The 21,141-nt window shown below is 42.7% G+C and overlaps 1 protein-coding gene across 4 annotated transcripts in view; it reads left to right on the top strand.

Moving 5' to 3' along the window:
- LSM11 (LSM11, U7 small nuclear RNA associated) overlaps positions 1–21,141 on the top strand; it is a 770,662-nt gene that overhangs the window by 604,414 nt on the left and 145,107 nt on the right. Inside the window, exon 1 of one of the 4 annotated variants that reach the window (XR_012505719.1) lies at positions 5,154–5,389. The exons of the other annotated variants lie outside the window; for them this stretch is intronic. The gene's annotated coding sequence lies outside the window, so the exon portion shown is untranslated. Of the gene's footprint in view, positions 1–5,153; positions 5,390–21,141 lie in introns of those variants that run through there. 4 annotated transcript variants of the gene reach the window in all.

Consider the following 21,141-nt stretch of genomic DNA (forward strand, 5'->3'; position numbering starts at 1 on the left):
TCTCTGATACAATAACTGTAGTAATAGGAGTGAGGTAGGCATTGATTTAGGCCAAACAGGGTCTGCCCTCTTAAGCTACAGATGGTGTCAATCCCTGTGGGCCCTGTGGTGACATACAGGGAAAAATAAATGTCTGAGGTTGTAACAGACCATATCCACATCACTGATTCTCAGGGAAAGTATTGATCAACTGGATTCTAAGCTCAGTGAAGTCAGGAGTCATCTCTGTCTTGCCTATAGGTATAATCCCAGCATGAGTTACTAGGCCCATCATCCTGGGAGCTTAATAAGTCCTTTTTTATTTATATCTAAACGATTGGATTTTGTTTTTTTCTGTTTGGAGAAATACACAAGAGTTTAATTTCAGTTTGGGGCTTCTTGATGCCCTGTGGTTTCAGCTGCTGAGGAGCTAATTCTGGCCTAACAAGAAGCCGAAAGCAACAGGATCAGTATCGTCAAACAGGAAACATTTTCTCCAAGATATTCAGCATTATTTACAAAACAAAAGAGGATAAAATCATTTGAAATAAGGCGAGATGAGGTCAATCATTTATTTCTCTGATTTGGATATCAAAAGGAAAAGAGAGGAGGAGAAACAGAAGGGCAGGAGAAGGAAAGAGCCAAAAGAAGAAGAAAAATAAAGGGAAGGAAGCAAAAAAGAAAGAAGAGAGAGAAAAAAAAGGAAGAGAGAGAGCAAAGAAGGAAAGAAGGCAGGCAGGCAGCGGGGTGGGGTGGGAGCTGTAAGGAGACTGGCTCCAGGGCAAAGCCACTTTGAGATGATGGTTAGTCTATGACATGAATTTGCTGAGTGTGTGTGTGTGTATTTTTGTTTTCCTGTTGGAGTAAACAAGCCTGGTTTAAGGCTTTAAAACTGACCAAGCAGCTATGAGAATGTAGATGGCAAGTTATAAATCACACAGTCACTTGGGTGTGGATTAAAGTCCTGAGCCAAATACCTGAGTGTCCACTTCATAACAGGAATAATAAGGCTATTTGGAAACATGACCCAGACCCCAAGCTATAGTTTTGTTTTTTTTTCCAAGAGGATTGTCTGACATGTTTATATGCACATATTGGAATTGTATCCAAAGTGGAGAAAAAAATCCAATTGACTTTCTGACTTTATAGTCTGTCATTGACTTTTAAGGTATTTTGTGAAATGAAGTAATAACTTCAAGATCAAGGGCATTTTCCTTTGGGTCTTCATCAATTATTTCACTTTCTCTTGGCAATGGCCTCCACCCACTTCTTCTGAAATATCAACCACCGGGCTGACGTTGCACTGGAAAAACTTACTCTCTGCCTTCCTGAATGCGTGTTTCATGCATTAAATTGTTTTAATCACTTCAACTTTTACTAGACTTTGGCAATTGGTACATTGCTGAATTGTGTGTTCCCAATTTAATGCCTTTAGAATGTATTTAAGTAAGTTCCAATGCTTTTAGTCATTGCTATTCAAATGAGAGAACCATATTTCAAGGAACAGAGCCCAGGGAGAGAGATGAGGTGAGTAATGGGTAATCAGTGAAAACCATCTATCAAGGCACATTGGGGACTGAAACAGATGGTGGAGGAATGCCCCCGAGTCCATTCCCCTTGGCCGTGGAGGGCCTCCCAGTTTTATTTCCAGCAAACATACACTTTGGCCAGCTTCCCCTCGTAGCTTCTGGCTGATCTTTCCTATTTTAAGATCTTGGTGAAGCAGGAAACTCACTTGTTTCTCAGACCTAAACTCAGGAAAAAGTCAGCCCCATGGGGAAGATAAAGGTCAAACTTAGGAGCCCCGAGCAGGTGCTGACGTTTGTGGAGGGAGGGTTGGCCCAGCCCCCATCCTTTGTACTGGTTTCTGATGAGTGTTATAGGAATTGGACAAAGGGACGGTGGAGCTGAGAGCAGACAGTCAAAGGAGATGAAGCTTGTCATCTTTCCACTTTCATTACTCATCCTGCAGGTGCGCAGGACATTTTGTGGCCCTATGAATGCCCAGGTTTCAGTGCTGGACTTGTCTCTTTCTTTGAGAAATGTACCCAGCTTCTGAGCTTCCTAGTCGTCATACAGGAAGGGGACAGGTTGATCCCAGCTTCTCAAGAACGATGTGTGGCTTACATAAGACCATGATGTGCTTCCCATTCCACATTCTCCCTCCCTTGGTCTTTCTCGCAGAATCAGGGGAGCTAACCGTGAGCCAAAAGGCAGGGAGGGCTCCATCACAACTGGGTGTCTAGGACTTAAAATTGGAAAAGTAACCCTTCTGGCAATTCAGCAGCGTGTACCATAGATCAATGTGGACCATCCAGAGCAATCCTATCTCTATGAATTTATCCTAAGGAAGTATTCACCTGAGTATGCAGGATACACTCATAAGAATCCACATCACACCATTTTTTTTTAATGCCAAATGATTACAGAGCACCTAGATGACCATTAAAAGTGTACTGGTTAAATATGATACATCCACAGAATGAAATAGGAGTCAGCCTCTAAAAAAGGTGTGCTCTTTTATCGATACTAACATTTGTCCATGTCACGTGGTGAAATAAAAAGTGAGTCCACAAATCAGCACGTATAGTGTGACCGCCTATGTGAGTATCTGTATCCACAGCTGTACCTGTAGTTCTTAGCTGTGCAAAATCAGACGGCCACCGAGAGATGCCTGGAAGGGTGTTAAGTAGGATTTTAATATTATTTTATCTTTGAGTAGTGGCTTCTGAGTAAATTCTACCTTTTTTTTTTTCTACTTTTCTACCTTATGTGGTTTTTTTTTTTTTAAATGAGTCTATGCCATGTTTATCTAAAACACTAAAACTATCTGTTCCTTGAAAATTTTTGTACCAGTCTGAAACCCGGAGCACTGATATTTCTGTCTCACTCTGCAGTGAACTGCGCCTCATCTGGTCTCTGGTGCTGTAACTACTTAGGTAGCTGATTACTTTCCCACTAGACTGAAATCTCCTCCAAAAGCAGGATTTTGTCTTTGCCCCCGGCCCCAGAGCCACATACTATTGTAATAATTGATACACAGTGAAAGGTTTCAATTTTTGAGTGTAGAGCTCTGGTGATCTGGAAGCTATTCTAGATTCTGGCATGATCTGGCAGAGGGGCCATGATCAGCGCTGTCTTCCTGAGCTGGCTCATCCTGAAACAAAACTAGAATGATCTCAGAGGCTCCTTCTGTTCCTCACCTTGTTATTCTGAAACTGAATTCTCTCACCCTCACAAATCAAATTAAATCAGAGAAGATAACATACACGAATCAGCTGTATAGATTCCAAAATGCTATCAAAATATAATGTGGGGTTAAAAATTTTTAAAAAAAGTAGGGTTCCTACTTCAAAATGACACCTGCACCCCAGTGTTCATAGCAGCACTATTTACAATAGCCAAGACATGGAAACAGCCTAAATGTCCATCAACAGATGACTGGATAAAGAAGTGGTATATTTATACAATGGAATATTATTCAGCCATAAAAACTGACAACATAACGCCATTTGCAGCAATATGGATGCTCCTGGAGAATGTCATTCTAAGTGAAGTAAGCCAGAAAGAGAAAGAAAAATACCATATGAGATAGCTCATATGTGGAATCTAAAAAAAAAGGACATAAATACAAAACAGAAACAGACTCATAGAATACAAACTTGTGGTTGCCTAGGGTGCGGTGGGGTGGGAAGGGATAGACTGGGATTTCAAAATGTAGACTAGATAAACAAGATTATACTGTATAGCACAGGGAAATATATACGAGATCTTATGGTAGCTCACAGTGAAAAAATATGTGACCATGAATATATGTATGTTCATGTATAACTGCTCTACACCAGAATTTGACACAACATTGTAAAATGACTATAACTCAATAAAAAAAATGTTAAAAAAATTTTTAAAAAAGCCCCAATACCAACAATGATAATAGTGACCCGTTGTGTATTGATGCTAACATAGAGAAAGCATAGTCTAGCAGGATCTAAACAATTTCCTGCTGTCCTTCCTTGCTCCCTCCCCTCCCCTCTGGGCTTTAATTCCTTGTGGAGTTAACACTGATACTCAGTTTGGCGATTAAAGCAGGACCTGACCTGGATTTGCTCCACATTGCCCATGCCCTAGATTGAAATGTTAAAGGACTTGGAATAAAAAAAGTTGCATTTTCCGTAAGAGCCTCACGGTGACTGGGGAATTAATGTCAGCCAGGCAGTGATTTCCCAGTGGCTGGGTTTGTAGCAAAAGTCTTCAACTTTTATGTGTGGCCTGTTTGAAGTTGAAAATTGTTGTTAGACTCTCCAAAGTTGTTTGAGGTGTCACTCATCCTCCCCTTTTGTGTTGGGGCGAGGATGTGAGGCACAGCGGCTGCGAACAGTTCTGTGACTACCACCCCGAAGGCAGGTCTCTGCCTGGGCCCAATTGAGCCCGTCTCCCAGGGAATTCAAAGCTTTCAGTGCAGTGCAGCTCTGCATCCACCTGCAGCCTTGTCACCCACTGCTCCCTTGCAGGAACTCTCCACTCCAGGAAGAGGGAGGATCTCATGGCTCCACGAATGTGCCATGCGAATGCACGTCTCTGGCGTTTTTATTCATCATACAGTTTGCTCTCCTAGGATATTGTTTTTTTCAGGGAGGCAGCAGCACAGGGTGGTGAGAATGATAGCAGAGCAGCAGTAATAGTTCTGGCAGCTAATGTCTTATTCAGCACTGCTTACAGGGCAGACACTTTACATGAGACAATCTCTATTGATTGGCTCACCAACCCCATTGGGTAGATACAGCTGTTCCCATTTTGTGGATGAGGCAGTCGAGGCCCAGCAAGCTTAAATGAATTAACCATGGCCACACAGCTGGTCAGCTGGGATATATATCCTTGAGGCTGACTCAAAGAGCACGTGCTCTTTGTCACTGTCAACAGCCAGGAAAGCATAGTCTTAGGAACAGAGAGACTTGCCTTCCAGTCTTGCCTCTGGTGCTTACTGACCGTGTGACCTCGATCAGATGTCTCCTTCATCTATAAAATGGGGTAATACTGTTTCCCTTGCAGGGATGCTGGGGGAATCAGAGTTAATACATATCAGTTGCCCAGCCAATGAGTTGTAGCCACTGTCATTGACCTTTGTTCATTTTCACTCCAGTCATTTTTCTCGATCATTTCCTTTGCCTCCTCAAAGCCGTTCCTGGCTACCTGAGTCCTGGGCGATGACTCCTTCCTCCTGACCTTGTATTACTCAGTAGAGGTTGTATGTTCCTCCTCAGGGCAGGCTAAAGAGGGCTCTGAGGGGTCCAAAAGTCTAAAGCAAGGCATCCCTCTGCTGGTAAGCCTGGAAGAACCACACATCCTAAGATTGGTGGGCCTGAGAAGAACTGGGAGACACAGCCACGTCGTGGGCACAATGCGATGGCCGGTCAGTGACATGGTGACACACGGGTTGGTAAAAGAATTTACCAGAGATAAAGTATGAGGATAGAAAAGGACTTTATTAGGTCTTGCTGCCATAGACCACAGCAGGCACACAGACGAGAAGTGTCTGTGTGAGCACTGAGGGCCGGTTGTTGGGGTGTTTTATAAGGTCGGGTCACAAGGTGCCTGATTGGCTTGTGCACGAGTCTCTGCTTGGTTGTAGGTGAGGTAAGGAGTTTAGGGTCTGTGAAGGGTGGTGGGGTTTTGACTCTGATAAGCTGGGCTGAAACAAGCCAGCCTGAGCTGTTGTGACTGTAGGCGTTACCTGGGGCTATTAGTTTGTCCGGGGGCAAACACACCCAGTAAGGTTGTACTTTATCTGTTGAGGGATCGCAGGCAGACATCTGAGAGTCCAGGAATGGGGGTAATTGGACTTTGAAGGACGTCAGTTGGCCCAACACACCCCACACAGACATCTACCAGTGTGGAGTTGGGTAGCAATTCAGTCCATGTGCTTTGAAGTCAGGTTTCAACTCGAGCACTTTCAATGCTCTGGGTGAAGCAAAGAGCTGTTACTCTTAAGACAGTGTACCCAGTGCCCATTCCAGCGCCCTGCTAGTTTGGCATTGTTATTATAGAGGCCAGGAAACTAAGAATGGCATTTCCCAGACTCTGCTGCAGTCAGAGCATCCAAGCAAGACGTGGAGGCAGTCCTGAGCAATGGGAGGGGCGGCCGTGGACAGGGAGAGATCTGCTTTGTGAAGGAGGCTTCCGTCCCACTCATACAGCTGTGGTGCCATTTCCAGATTTCCAGTGTCTAGTCCCTAGAGTCAGGTATGCTGTTGATGGGCAGTGGAGGCTGTGGTGCGAGTGAGCCTTTCTCCTGGATGTGTTCATGCTTGGCTAGAGTACCCAAGCTCCGTCCCCTGGCCCTCTAGGAGTTTTTGTAAGTGACATCCTATCTTTTAGTAAACCGTTCCTGCTTGAACCAGTCATAATGACTTCTGTGTTCTGCAACCAGGAATCTTGACTGATACCCTGGAAGTGTGACCATAGACTAATTCTTTAACTTCTTTGAGCCCCAGTTTCCTTTTCTGTAAAAATGGTCTCTCACAAAAGGATTGCCTTAAATAATGCATGTAAAATACTTAGCAGTTTATGGTATAAATGAACTCTCATAGAGGACACGCGAGTAAACAGGAAATGAGGGTTAGGTGTGATACATAGCCAGCGATGGTAATACTCATACAGAACTTTACAATCCAAAGGGGGAACACCAAACACAGACTGTCTGGTCGGGAAAGGCTTTTTGGAAGAAACAGAGCAGAACAAAACAACAAAGCGGTGCTAGGTTGAGATCTCACACATGACTCCAAGACAGCCATGTGCCGGGGGTGTGGGAAAGGGGGAATGGTGGTAATCGGGCCTTTTCCGAGAAGGAGGAACAGGGTATTGTGATGGCCCGTTAGGCAGGAGAGAGCAGGCCTTGCTTGAGGAACTGAGAGAAGCTTATTGTGACTCTAGTGGAAAGTGTAAGAAGGGATTAGGGTGTAAGGACGAGTAGGTCGACCAGATAGTGCACAGTCTAGAAAGCAGCCTGGAGGGGTTTAGAATTCATTGGCCTTTCCCCAACATGTTACATGAAAACCACTGGTTTGTGGTGTGCCTAATTTTGCTCCCTCAAGCCATCCTTTTGCAAGTATCCATAAACTCAGTCCACCTAGACTGCAAATTTCTAGAGGATGGAGAATGAATTTCAGACCTCTCAAGGGCACTGTCTTGCCTCCGTAGTTTCTCCACAAATATTTATCAGTTGTACTTGGCGTTAAGTACAGTTTAATGGAGCATGTACTTTTGTCTGGCGTGCTTTTTATGAATTAGCAAATAGCTCTCTGCTTGGGTCAGGACCTTTGGGCCCCACCCAACACTTGTATGGAAAGTTTGTTCCCTTGAGCTAGCATGTATTTGGTGTGGTGAGAACTGTTTACGGAGTGAAAGACTTACTTAGGGACAGGATCCCTCTCTCTCTTGACCTTGTTTGTCTTTTTTCTTACCTCCCGTGACATTATTTATTGCCTAACCACTTGAGGTTTGTTTTTTTTTTTTTTTTTTTAAACTGAGAAATCATGCCCTCAGGTTGAAAGGGTTATGTATGTGCAGATTTTTTTTGTTTTTGTTTTGTAAGATGGTATTTCAACATTGCAAAGAACACTCTTCAGCCTAGTTGGGCATTTCTGATTGCAGGGTGAAGGGCCGGTCTGGAGTCACCCTGGCTATTGCTCTGTGGATTTTGGAAAATATCTTGAAAGGACTGTGTAGTTTCCCAAGGAAGAATTTAGACTGAAATTAAGAGGAATTTGGTGAATGCTCAGCAGGAATCTAACAAACGTTGCCATTTTTTCAGGCTCATCAGGAAACAAAAACCCTTTGGTTTCCGGTAGCGTGCTAGAGCCGGCTTATAGCGACTTGTAGAAACCAGTGACTAAGTATTAAGAAGTTTTTCAAGCCTGTAGTCAAACCCCTGTTAGCTTGAAATCATCTGTAGTGGGAATATTTACACCATGGAAATTGGTAAATGTCACAGATTCAGGCTGCTTCTTTCCCTTCCCCTCAGAGCTGGTTTATCCGCACCTCACAGAGCCTACCCACCTAGAGGAGTGGTATTTTATAAGTCCAGATAAAAAAAAAAACCCTGTGCTTGGAAGCACTGGGAGAAAACGCATGGTTTAACATCCTTGTGGGCAAACGCCATGTGTGTTTTCTTGGAGAACATGTCCCATGGCAGTGGGCAGCACGGGGCCAGCACACAGTATGTGCTCAGTGGTGCCTGTCAAATGGATGATGTACTGGGGGGTTGACAGCTCCCTCTGCAGCGGCATCAGGTCAGACCGGATCGGACTCCTGCAGGCATCCTCCCTGAGCCGCACATTTCTCTACAGCCGCTCAGAAAGCTGGGCTGTCACTCTCATAGAATAATGGTGTCATTTTACTTTTTAAAGACAATGGTAGCTCTGTCAGAATAGTCAGCGACCACAGTAGACTTTAAGCTCTCAGGGACAGAATTTGTCTGATTCGTTGCTTTTAACTAGCACGGACTCAATAAATAGATTTTTTCAACGAGTGGAAAAAAAATAAATGTGGATAATCTTGCACGAGAGCACAACACTTCATGGTTTTAAAATGTCTTATGGATGTTGATTTGTTGATACCATAGTAACCCTGTGGGTAGGTGAAACAGGGGAGTTATCCTCAGCAGCTAAAACAGCACCAGGCAAGCTGAGGCCACTGAGTATGTGTTGATGTACTCATTAGCTGATCCTCCCATTTCACAGATGAAGAAACAAGCTTGTAGAACTTAACTAACACAGTTCAGTTTTAGTTTGTATGGTTTCTGTTTACACTATGTCTCTTCTATTAGTAGTCCCTTGATTTTACAAAATGCTTTATTTTATATCCTTTCACTTACCGCTGTAACAGCTCTACCAGATTGGCAGGTATTTTTATTCACATTTTAAGGGATCGTAAGACTATGGCACAGAAAGATTTAGTAACATGCTTGAGGATACACAGGGACTCGAGCGTAAAGCTAGTATTAAATCTATGTTGTCTAAGGGTTCTGAAGTTAAACTGTATATTGTACACAATTGTATTTTACTTACCTGTTCATTCCTTCAGAGGGAGAGAGATGATCAAAACAGGCTAACTAAAAGCCTTGTACCCTAGCACATTCAGGAATACCTCCCAGATCTCATCATGAATCCCTGAAGCTTATTTCCTTGACTGGAAGACCTTAAAACCTGCTGGTGGTTAGAATCTGTGCTTTGCCACTTAAGTATACTGAAGACTCAAGTTGAAGTTTCAAATATAAAATTACAGGAAATTACCTACTTTCTCTTTTGTGAATGGAATTTTGATTCTTTTTTGTTTTTTAATCATCTGAGAAAGTGCTGGTTTTCCCTGAATATGGAAATTCCATGATTTTTCTTTCCCTCGGACTCTAACATTTCAGAATGGCCACAAGACTCCGGTAGGAATTAGGAAAGGGATACAGAATTCAGCATGATGACTTTTAAATTTATGTTGTAAAATCCAGTGTTATTCCCAGCACAGCGCCTCATTTCCGATGGGAAGTGTGCTGCCAACGTCCCACTTTTGCTCCGGACGATATCACCACTCGTTTTATTAAAGCCACCAGATACTCATGGAAACATGTATGGTGTTTTCTAACGGGAGGGAAAAGAAGTTTGGAAGTGGGAGCTGGTTCACATTTCTTAAACATGTTTTTTCATTCTTGCCTTTCCCTTTTGACCTTCCTGAGGATGCATGTGGGTGTTAAATTGTTACCAAAGGGAGGGGCCGTTGTAACTACAACGGGATCCACACACACAAAGACACACTTTCCCACACACAGGACTTGGCTCTGTTACGCGTTAATGGAATGCTGAATGGAAAAGATGCAGGGTGTTTTTGATCTGCAGAGAAATCCAGCCAGTAGAGCGTCCATAATTTTCTTTTTTAAAACAGCCAGATTAACATTTGGGTTGGAAGGCAGCGTGTGTGGAGGAGGGAGTGTGACTGCCAAATAGTTTTCCTCTCTTTTAAAAATTATAAACATAATAGATGCTGTTTATAAACATCTCACTAATAAAGAGGGATGTAAAGTGAAAAGTCAAACTCTCTCCTTTTCTCCTATCTCGCCTCACTCGCAAGAGTAACCGTTATATGGCTTGACAGTTGTCTGTGTAGAATTTCTTCTGCTAATTCAAAAACCACCGATTTGAGATTCTACGATCTGTGTTAGTCATCTCGTTTGAGGGTGAGAGCATGGTACAAAAAAAATGTATCTTAAGTACATATTATCCTACATCTCGATTTGTTCATTTAAAAGTATATTCTGGGTACATTTCTTTCAGGGTAGACTTCCAGACTTAGGTCATTCTTTTTAAGGGCTGTATAGTGTTTCATTATATTGGCTGTGCCTTATTATTGTTATTACCCTTTTATCGATCCTCTATGGATGAGCATTTGGATTGCTTCCAATATCCAGTGTTACTCACCGTGTCACCTTGAATCTTTGCCTTTACACATTAGAGTTGTGTTTCTCTAAGACTGAATCCTGGGAGCATAATTTTTAGGGGCAGCAGATTATTAAGATTTGTAGTCCCAGGGGAAAATATCTTTATTAAGAAAAAAGAGAATTTTCATTGAGCAGCACACAGCAAGACTTGGTTGCGTGTAAGACGAGGCTCGTTCCCAGGGTTTGTTCCTGTTAGGGTGCTGTCAATACTGGCCACTCATTAGAGTGACTTGACGGAGAGAAGCTTTGTGAAACAGACCGACGCCTAGATGCCACCCTGACAAATTACATCAGCATCTCTGGTGTTAGAGTCCAGGTATCGGTGTTTATTTTTTAAAGCTTCTTAAGCCAGATTGAGAGCCACTGCTCTACTGAAAGTACCTCCCATATAGCAGTGAATGTGCCATTTTTATTGTTGTTCCCTGCCTATCTAAGTACATATATGTATTCTTTTATGCTCAAACACATACAAGCATGTATGTCTTATGTAGCTGGCATAATACGAGTTTCCTCCCTTTGGCTTGGCTGTTGGGCACATTTGGCCTCAATTGCTCAGTTAGCCCAGAAATATAGGATGTGTCATGTATAGCCCTGCATGCAAATAAGAATCAGGAGGACAATCAAAGAGACAAATGGAAACCTTAATGGGGGAATGGTGAGAAGTCCTAGACGTGATTAAAGAGAAGATAAAAGGGCCATTAAGCAACTGTGCAGAGTAATTTTTAGACTGAAAAATTATAGACAGTCCATATAAACAGAATCCTTACAGGGCATTAACTACCAAGGTAAATGACCCTTTGTCTTCTGCTCGTGTATTTCTTCCACTTGCAGAGTTTGGTTGGCAGATGGTGGCAGGAGGCAGGGTATGTGAGTAAGTGTGTGTAGAGGGGGGGTTGTACTGGACAGGCGCTGTAACTGGAGAATGCTCTGCATTTATAGCATACTTTACAGTATATGAGTTGCCTTCACGTACATTATTTTATGTGGCCCTCCCATCAACCCTGGAGAGAAGCTGATAATCCATACATTATACAGAGGAGGAAACTGAGGCTTAGAGAGAAGGGATGAGACCAAGATGATAGCGCTAACACGTGGGAAAACGGAAGAACATTTTACTTCTCATTTGCATCTTGGTTGAACTAGCACCTAGGATTTGTGATCATTGCTTTGCGTTCTTTATGACAATATACAGGTGTCAGCAGGGGTAGATAGTGGAGTGGTGTAGACTGGGGCAGTTAGGAAAGAACATGCACCGTCTAAAGGCATTCAGATTTAAAATTTTGAAAATATGCTGTGAGAAGAAATAATCTTGGGCCAGATTCAACAGACAGGCTTTCAATTTGTGACCATAATTTTAGAAGATCTAGGATTTGCGTAATAGAAAACTAGAGGAAAAATCTGTCTTAGGAGTTGACAGCAACATTTCCTAAACACTTAAGTAAGAAAGATAATGGAAGCAGGTTTGAAACATAGATTAATGTAGTCTGAAATTAGATGCCTTCTAGAACCATTTTCTTTTTGTATTTAAAAAAAAAAAAATGTATATTACCAGCAACGTGGATGGACCTCGAGATCATCATTCTAAGTGAAGTAAGCCAGAAGGAGAAAGAAAAATACCATATGATATCATTCATATGTGGAATCTAAAAAAAAGAAAAAAGAGGACACTAATGAACTCATCTACAAAGCAGAAACAGACTCAGAGACATAGTAAACAATCTTATAATTACTGAGGGTAAGAGGGTGGGAAGGGATAAATTTGGGAGTTTGAGATTTGCAAATGTTAGCCATTACATATAAAAATAGATTTAAAAAATTTCTTCTGTATAGCAAAGGGAACTACTATATTCAGTATCTTGTAATAACCTTTAATGAAAAAGAATATGAAAACAAATATGTGTGTGTGTGTATACACACACAACTGGGACATTGTGCTGTACACCAAAAATTGACACATTGTAACTGGCTGTACTTCAAAAAAACAAAACTATCATCACTAAAGAAAAAAAGTATATTAAAGCATTTATTTGTAATGCCACTTCCTTCCAATCTCCTCTTTGTTCGAAGACCTTGACATTGCTAAGCATGGTTCTGTCAAGACCGGTAATTTTCAGGAACATAACTTCCATGGTGGTCCAGGGATTTGCTCTTTGCTGCCTGGAGAGGGAACACATTATGACCCAATCCCTCAGGAGTTTGGATTGTTTTCCCAATTAGTGAGTAATCATCTCTCTGAGAGTGCATAAAGCAGCGTGTCAGGGTGAGGACCAGAAATTGGGGGAAGTTTGGGACCGAGAGGCTGGGAACAGACCGAGGTTGGAAATAACTGGAGAACCAAACGAAGGCAAACCCACAAGCAAGGCAGAGAACGAGGGAGCCCAGTGGGCACAGCCCAGACCCAAGCCTGAACGCTGAGGCGGGATTATTTTAACCTTACACAACAAGGAAGCACTTTGTGTGTTTTTTCCCTTAGCATTGTCTCCTCTTGATTTTCTCAACCATCCTGTGAATTCAGTGGGGAGGGTGGTATCGGCAGCAGCAGAAAATGGTTCGATAACTGCGCCAGGGTCAGGGTACAACATAGATAGCTCAGCTGGGACCAGAACTCAGGACTCTCTGTACAGAAATCCTCATCTCTGCATCTCATACTTCCTATTTCAGAAACTGGCCTTATGGTGGTGTCTATCTGGCAGCTGACTGTTTAGTAAATAAGAGGGTCTGTCTTCAGACTCACATTTGGGGCATGAAGGGGAAGGGAACTGCTTCAGTTCAGCAGGTGAAAAGGAAAATGACGGATGAGCTGCCATGTTCCATGTGAAAAGAGAAATTTCTTTCTCCCCAGACGGCTAGGGAAGGGAGGAGGGGAGGCTCACAACACGGGTGTGGGTGTGGACGTGGATCCCATGTTATGTTGTTAAGCAAAGCTGTTTGTAATCTTTGAGGCTGTTTCAGGCATGAGATCCATGCCAGAATGCTAGAGGCAAATAAACATTGTAATGATTTTTTTTTTTTAAACAGCAAATTCTGGGAACTATAGACAGGAACTTAATTTTAACTACACTCAACCAAAATTCTAGGACAGGCTGTTGACTAGGGAAGGTTTGGAGCCTGAGCAAGGAATGTGGCAAATGCTAAGGACAAAACTCGGAAGAGTGAAGCAGGCAAGACTAACATATTTCCTTTTTTTTTTTTTTAAAGTGTTACCATATTGAGAGATCACTGGATATACATCAAGTTGTCTGAACTTTAGTAAAGCTTTTTGTCAGAATTTCCTCTTGGAAAATTTGGTGGACTGGGTACTAAATACTCATTTTAATACATTTTACACTTGTTGAATAATAAGTGGTCTTTGATGACTCAGTGGCCAATGAAATTGAATTCCATCTCACATTGGGCTTTGGACCACTCACTACACCTACACCAGTCGTGAAGCTCCGTGTGTGTGGTCACTTAAGACCGTCACTCCGGTATTATTCAAGTGAAAATGATCTTGGTCAACCTAGAGAGGGGTCTCCGTTGGCATGCCGCTTGACTCTGCCATTGACTCAGCCCCAGTGACATTTCTAGCAAGTATTGACATAAACATGTGCTTCTGAAATTCTCAGATGAGGAAAAACCTAAGGGGGGACAAATGAGGACAGTGTTACAGAGAATTGATTTATCAGAAATTACTCCTAAGAATTTTAAATAAGAAAACAAATGAAAAAAGAAAAAGAAATAGACAAGGTCTGGGGGGCAGTGGAGGAGCTGGAACTTGCCGTGCGTTTTCCCGTGTGTAGTAAAGGAAGGTGAGTGCTGTGGAGCTTTTGAATCACCCAGCCGTCCCTAGCTAGCCCCAGATGTCTTGAAGCAGAAAGCTCAGCAGAGACTTTCCACTTAAGAGCAGCAGCGTGACTTTGAAAAAAGAGCACAGATATTTGGGGAGAAAGCAGAAGAGTGGTGAAAAGAATTGCAGACAGAGGAGAATATAAGAAGTCAGAAAGGAGCAGAGGTTTTAGCAGCTGTCCTGAGTCAGACGTTTTTGCAAAGGGGAAGATTAACTGCACAGAACTTTTCAGAAGCATTTTATGCACTATCTCCTTTAGAGAAACTCAGAGGAAGAATTTTACATTATTTCTCAAGATTTTTGGCGTTTAAGGCTCTACCTTCGAATGTCAAACAGAACACCCTGGGCGATGGCGGGGAGGGTCTTAGTTTCATCTAGTCTATGTGATTATGGCAGGAAACAAAACTGACTTTCACGGTGATATCGCGATGGAAGAACCTGAGGATCTCATCCTGCATCCTTGTTTCTCATCTTCTGGAAAATCTTCATACTTTCCATAACTTTAGCTACCAGGAAGCGTATCTGTGACTATTGATTCTGTTGCTCTGTTCCAAGCCTCTCTCCTGTGTTCCAGCTTGGAATTCTAACTGACAACTGGGTACTTTGAAATTCACAACCTCTTCAAGCTCAGCTTGTGCAATAAGGAAAACAATGACTCTTCACATACTCAGAGGGGAAGCCTGTGCAAAAAGAAGCACTCAGTTTTCTTAACTGCAAAGTGAGAAGCCTCAGTAATGAGATCTCTAAGCCTCTTTTCAACTCTAACATTTTATGGGGGGAAAAAAATGGGATAGCCTTGTTCGTCATGTTCTAAAAAAGGCCAGGGTAAAAATTACCAAGAGACAGATTTAGATGTCGGATTAAGTGTAGAGCTTTTTCAGTAGAGCTACCTCTTAAGATAGTGAGCCTCCCATCTTATGAGGTAATTAATTCAGACCAACTGTGGCAATACCATGGGATGGATTTCTCCCTGCAGAGATTATACTGAAGACTTCTGATGCCCATTTTGACTCTCTCTATAATATATATATGCTTAAATTATATATATATATATGTAAAATGTACAGATACATAAAATATATGCTTTAAATTATATATAATTCAAGGTTTTTATTTTACACAGTTATGGGCCCATCCCACCTGGATGGTTCATTTTATAAATTCCTGTTCCTCTTGTTAATTTTTCTTTTCTTTCTGCAATTAAAAATTATGTATAGTATATACTCCATCACATGTGAGACCTCCTAGGCCCCTTCATTTCTCAGTCTTTTTACAATTCTACACAACAAAGTCCTTCCTTTTATTAACTATACCCCCTTCAAAAGGGACATGATGGAGTTGATAATGCAGTTTCTGCTGTAGCCATCTTTGGCCCTGTGAAAAGTAAGAGCATGATGCTAACCAGTCCAAGCCTGTCCCAAGTAACCTTGGTCGCAGGGTCTCATTAATCACCATATATTTTCCATAGCAAGAAAATTGCACATTCAATAAAAAGCAACTGCTCTTAGCAAGAGTGAAACCCCAGGAGATGGAGCAGGAGAGCATTATTTTTTATAGAAGCTAGAAGACCTAAGTTCTAGTAGAAGCAAATACAGTGGAAAAGCATAGTGTGAAAAAAATGATGCCTTCCTTAGAAAGGGCTCCTGAGGGTAACTGGGCATTTTGGCAGTGAGAGAGCTTGTCCTTTCCATGCCTGTCAAGGCAAGAGGAAACAGTGATGGTCCGAGCTCTGGTGATTGGTCCAGTTTGTCACGTGGCAGTGCCTTCCTCTATTAGTGAAATGGAAGGTAATAATCGTTACAATAACAATTGATAGCATTTATTAAGTGCCTACTGTGTGCTCTACTGTATTAAGCTTCATGCAAGCTTTCTCTCACTTAATCCTCGCCGTAACTCTCTCATGTAGCTCTTACTGCCGTCACCATGTCTTAAGTTGAGTGAACCAAGGCTTCGTGGTTTGTCCACTATCACAGCTAGCAGATCTCTTGACTCCAGGGCCCACATTTTCAGCCAGTCAGTTGTACCGTCTTCCAAGTTCTGTGCTCCAGTTTATCGCCTACAATGAGGTAGTCATTAGAGGAAAATCATGATTAAAGGTCATCATCTCTCTTTGAAATTTATCTGGAGGTTTTTAAGACTTCACCTCAAAACTCAAAAACTCATGAAAGGGATTGAAGACTGTCCTCAGTGGGTCAGAAACAGTATGGTTGTAAAATATGGTCCCTGTCCTAAGAAATGTATTTAGAATCTTGCTTAGGTCTTGCTGCTTATGCAGTGTGATTCGAAATCATTTTCCGTGGTCCAGATCCTAAGAATTCAGAAGTAATGGAGTTCCAGTTGAGCTTTACTAGGGAATTCGTTGTAGAAGGTCCTACATGGGCCTGTATCGGAATGCATCCTTCCTAGACATTGAGTGGGTAGACACTGGACAGATGCATTGATGGCTGTACCTTAGGTAATGGGAGGGAAGGTTGTACGTCAGGCTGACCCCAAAGTTTGGACAGGATTTGGGTAGGTGTGGAAACGAGAGTGAGGCTTGGAGTTGACTCACCTGTGTCTTACTTGGATTTGAATCTCAGTTTGGCTACTTCCTAGCTGTGTGATTTGGGGCAAGTTATTGATTCTGCTAAGCATGCAGTTTCTCATCCTTAAGTTCATGATGCTAATTTCCATTCTGTTGAGAGACTAAAATGAGGAAAATGAGGTCGTGTTCTGCCCTAGATCTTCTCGTGACTGACTCCTCGTCATGTGGGTCTTAGATTCATATGTCAGCTCCTCAGAAGGGACTTTCCTGACCTCCACGTGTGAGCTGTTCACTCTGGTCATCCCTCTCCCTGCTCCACTGCCCTGTTTTGTGTTTTTCGGATATTTGTCACTCTGTACCAAACATATTTATATATTTGCTTATGTGCTTGTTGGCGTGTCTGACTGAATAGAATGCATGCTGTTTGAGGTTGAGGAGTTTGTCTTTTTGTTCACATCTATATCATGTGCTTAGAACAGTGACTACCACGGCATAGATACCCAGTAAATGTCGGTCTAATGCATGACTGAGTGGATGAAAACTGGTAACCATCGGGGTGTTTGTTAAAGATACAGATGCCCTGGCCCCAATCCTGGAGACTGATTTAGACGATCATTTGGGGAGATTCCAGGAAATGAGAATTTTATAAAGTTCTCCATGTGATTCTGACACGCAACTCATTTGCAGAAAAATGATGTTAGAAAAACTGGCTTTGCTCTCAAGCAACTTTTAGTCTTAAGGGGCAGGCAAATGTCTCTGCTTAGAGAAGGAAAGACAAACATCTCCACCAGTTTGATCACTGTAGGCTCAAACTTAGGCTCCTCTGGCCTTCCTGAAAAAAAAAAAAAAAAAAAAAGATATTCAAGAAAAGAGGAGACAGAGGAAATGGAGGAAAAAGCAAAGACAGAGCAGGAAGAATAAGAATACAATAAAATGCCCCTTGGCAACGGTCTCTTAGAACAATGATAAAGAAATAAGAAGGAAACTGCAGAAGAAACAGATGTAGCTGCCACAAGTTAAATACACATCTGTTAAGAATGCTCTTCTCATATGCAGGGTCAGAAAAATATGTACAAATGTAGCACCTCGCTGATTGACAGAAAACCTCAGTTCTGGCACCAGGAATCTTGTTTTCTTGACAGCACTTTGTTTTAAAGCTGGAGGCAGAGAAATGTCTTATGCATGTCCTTAAACTGGAAGGCCTTTTGTTCAGGATACTTATACCATTTGCAGATAATGATGTGCGTAGCAGTTTCAGCTGTCTGCATATGCATTTTTATGTTTTTTTATGACAGCTCTGCGTACTGAACTAAAAGGCCATTTAGAACTGTCAGGCACTGACAAGCATTACCCTTTACATTTACAATTCTGTTAGCGTGCGTTGTCAGGTGGGCTCACCAGACTGCAGAAATGTGATTTCCTTTGAAACCTATGTATGACTTTAATTTAATACAGCAGCCTGGGGAAAAAAAAAAAAAAAGACAGAGTGTAGGCCCAAGAGGGCTTTATTAAGTATTCTTTTTCCATTAATCTCCTACTTTTTTGGTTTTTATAAGACCCTTCCTTTCTTCTTCGTCTTCTTTCTTCCTCTTTCTCATCCTCCTCTTTCTGCATTGTTTCCTCGTTTCTTCCTTCTTTTCTCTGGACCCTTTCACGTCACATAGAAGGAGAGCCAGTCTAGGGAAATGACTTGACCTGTCTGAGCCAAGCCAGACCATCTCTTCCTTCCTATATGGCCTGAGGTTAATTTTCAGTCAAGCCCATTTTTAAAAGATGTTTGGCTCCGTGTAGGGCTGGGTGAATATTCAGGACCTGGATAGTGGGAGCATGGGAAGAATCTGCTTAATCCCACTAATGACTTAACATTCCCCATTATCACTGCCACGTGTCTTTGGGAGTCTGTCCCCCCACCTCCCCCAAGAAAGAACACATTTATTTCAACGGCATGGAGAGTCCGTCCTATAAAAGACGCTGACGTGTACACTCTAAGAGGCACGAAAGCAATGTGAAACCATGATTTTGCGCTGCAGAATTTCATAGTCCACCTGGGGTAGCCAGCCGTGTGTGCGTCAAACAGAGAAGTTTCAACGGAAACTAGATTGAACTGAAGTGAAATGCCCACATGTATGTGCTAACCTGAAACAGATTCACACAAAAGCGACAGAGTGTGAGCTTCAGCAAGCCCATCTCACGTGCCTGACCTGTGTGCTTTCTGCAGGTGGTTTGGGAGCGGATGGGAGTTCTAGGTGCAGAGGAGCAGCTGAGTTGTTAACAGGGGGCAGTTTTGTATGAATATACCTGATAAATCGCTTAAAGAGATCACAGGATAGGAAGCACCTGAAATCTCTCATCTCCTTTTTCGTAATCTAACTTTGCATAAAGAGTTCTACGTATTGTATGTACTTCAAGTCCCATAACTCTGGACCTGCCTCTGGTTCTAATGGCAAGTACTGATCTGGTTTGGGCAATCAAGGTAGGTTTCTTTGTTGTTGTGTGTTTTGTTTTTTTTTTTTTAAGTCTTGTCTTCACCTAACCCATTTTTGGCTAGTTAGAAGTAGGCTATGATCAATGAACAGAGAGAGCTTCAGTAAAATACTGGTCTGCAGAGAAAATTTTGAAGACCAATGCTTTTGACAACGGACAGAGTATTTTTTGCTTTCTAAAACTGAGATATCCACGAAGCACAACCTCCATGGCTTGATAAATGTTACTGTGCTTAAAACCATGGAATCATACCCAAATCAGCACGTAGAACACATCCAGCGCTCCAGAGGTTTCCTGACTTCTGAGGATAAAATTCATAATCCCCTCTACCAAGTTTTTCAGAAAGGCAGGGCAGGCCATATTGGGAACGCTGAGTTTGGTATCAGAAGGTCATATTTTGTGTTGACCTACTAATGCTATGACTGTTCATCGCTTCTCCGCCTTTTGGCTAAGATCAAGTGTATGGTATGACTGTTCAGAAAGAGAATTCAGCCCAATGGGGTGGGCAGTTACTTCCCTTCTTTTCTTCACCCGGAGGCTCGGGAACACCTTAGCACCCTGATGGCCATGTCCAGCACTACACGTGGGTGGCAAAAATGGTATCTGATATCTAGATGGTGACTTGGAATTTCAGTGATGCCCGCAGGTCCCCCGTTCAGGTCATGTGACTGTTGGCCAGGCATTGCCCTTTGCCTTAGGTTCTTTGGAGAGTCCCGTTTGCCACGGTCTGTGACGAGTGTCGCGTCCAGTTCCAGCACTTCTCTTTCAGTCTGCTAATCAGTAGCTTTCATCTCTGGCAAAAGAGGTGGAATGAGGCCCATGGGCTCCTGATGAAGGAGGAGGAGAGAAGAGGGCTCTAACAGGGAAGCAGAGTGGGTGAGGGATGGTGAGTGCAGGTCAGAAGACTCTGGCTCTGCCATATGGTGAGCCAGGCTGGTGGAAGCCCCTCCTGGAGGAGAAAAGGTAAAAAAGAACACACAATCCGTACAGTGCACTCCCCCCCTCCACTCCTCCTCTTCTGTCTCCTCTGTGTCACTAACCTTGGATGCCCTGCGGGAACCAATTACAGTATTCTAATGAGTGCGGTTTCCAATAACTGCATTTGGTGGGTGTGTTACTTCCTCATCCACTTGCTCATGGCTACCACCTTACCTCAGATCACCTTTCCCAGCAATGAGGCCACATACCTGATGCTTACTAGCTGGCTGGGCATCTCCCTGCAGCGTCACCAGGGATGGGGGACCACAGGACAGCCGTGGGATACTCGTGTTTGCAGAATGCAAAGGACTGTGGGCCGTGCCAGCAAGGGAATAAGCCTGTCAGGTTGGCGGCTCCAGACAGACATGGTTCACCTCTTTGAAACAGTCTTTGAAGACTAAATTGAAGAGCCACTTTTTAAAAAAGTTCCCGTGACCTAGATATGATCATAAGAAGGGTAAAGTGTAGCGGTTAAGAGCATGGAGACAGGAGTTAGGAAGACTTACTAATGTCTCTATTACTTCCAGGCTGCATGACTTCCAGCAAGTTACTTAATTCCTAAAATGAGCCTCAGTTTCGCCGTCTATAAAATGGGAATAATAATAGCCCCTGCCTTGGAGAGTGATGTATATGTCTAAGGACTAGTGACTATGCAGAGCTCTCAGCGTTTTGTCTTGGCTCAGTGACTAAAGTGGAGCTATTACTATTCTCATACAACTTGGTCTAATAAAGACGGAGAAGAATATAAAGAACGTGAATTCTTGTCACTCACTGGCAACGCCGCATCCCTCCTTCTGGCTCTATCCTTGTCTCCGCCTGGGGCCAGTCCCTGGGCTCTCTTCAGCACTTCGGTGTCCACCTCTGTTC

Source organism: Camelus bactrianus, chromosome 3 (assembly GCF_048773025.1).
Source record: "Camelus bactrianus isolate YW-2024 breed Bactrian camel chromosome 3, ASM4877302v1, whole genome shotgun sequence".
In the NCBI taxonomy this organism is placed as follows: Eukaryota; Metazoa; Chordata; class Mammalia; order Artiodactyla; family Camelidae; genus Camelus; species Camelus bactrianus.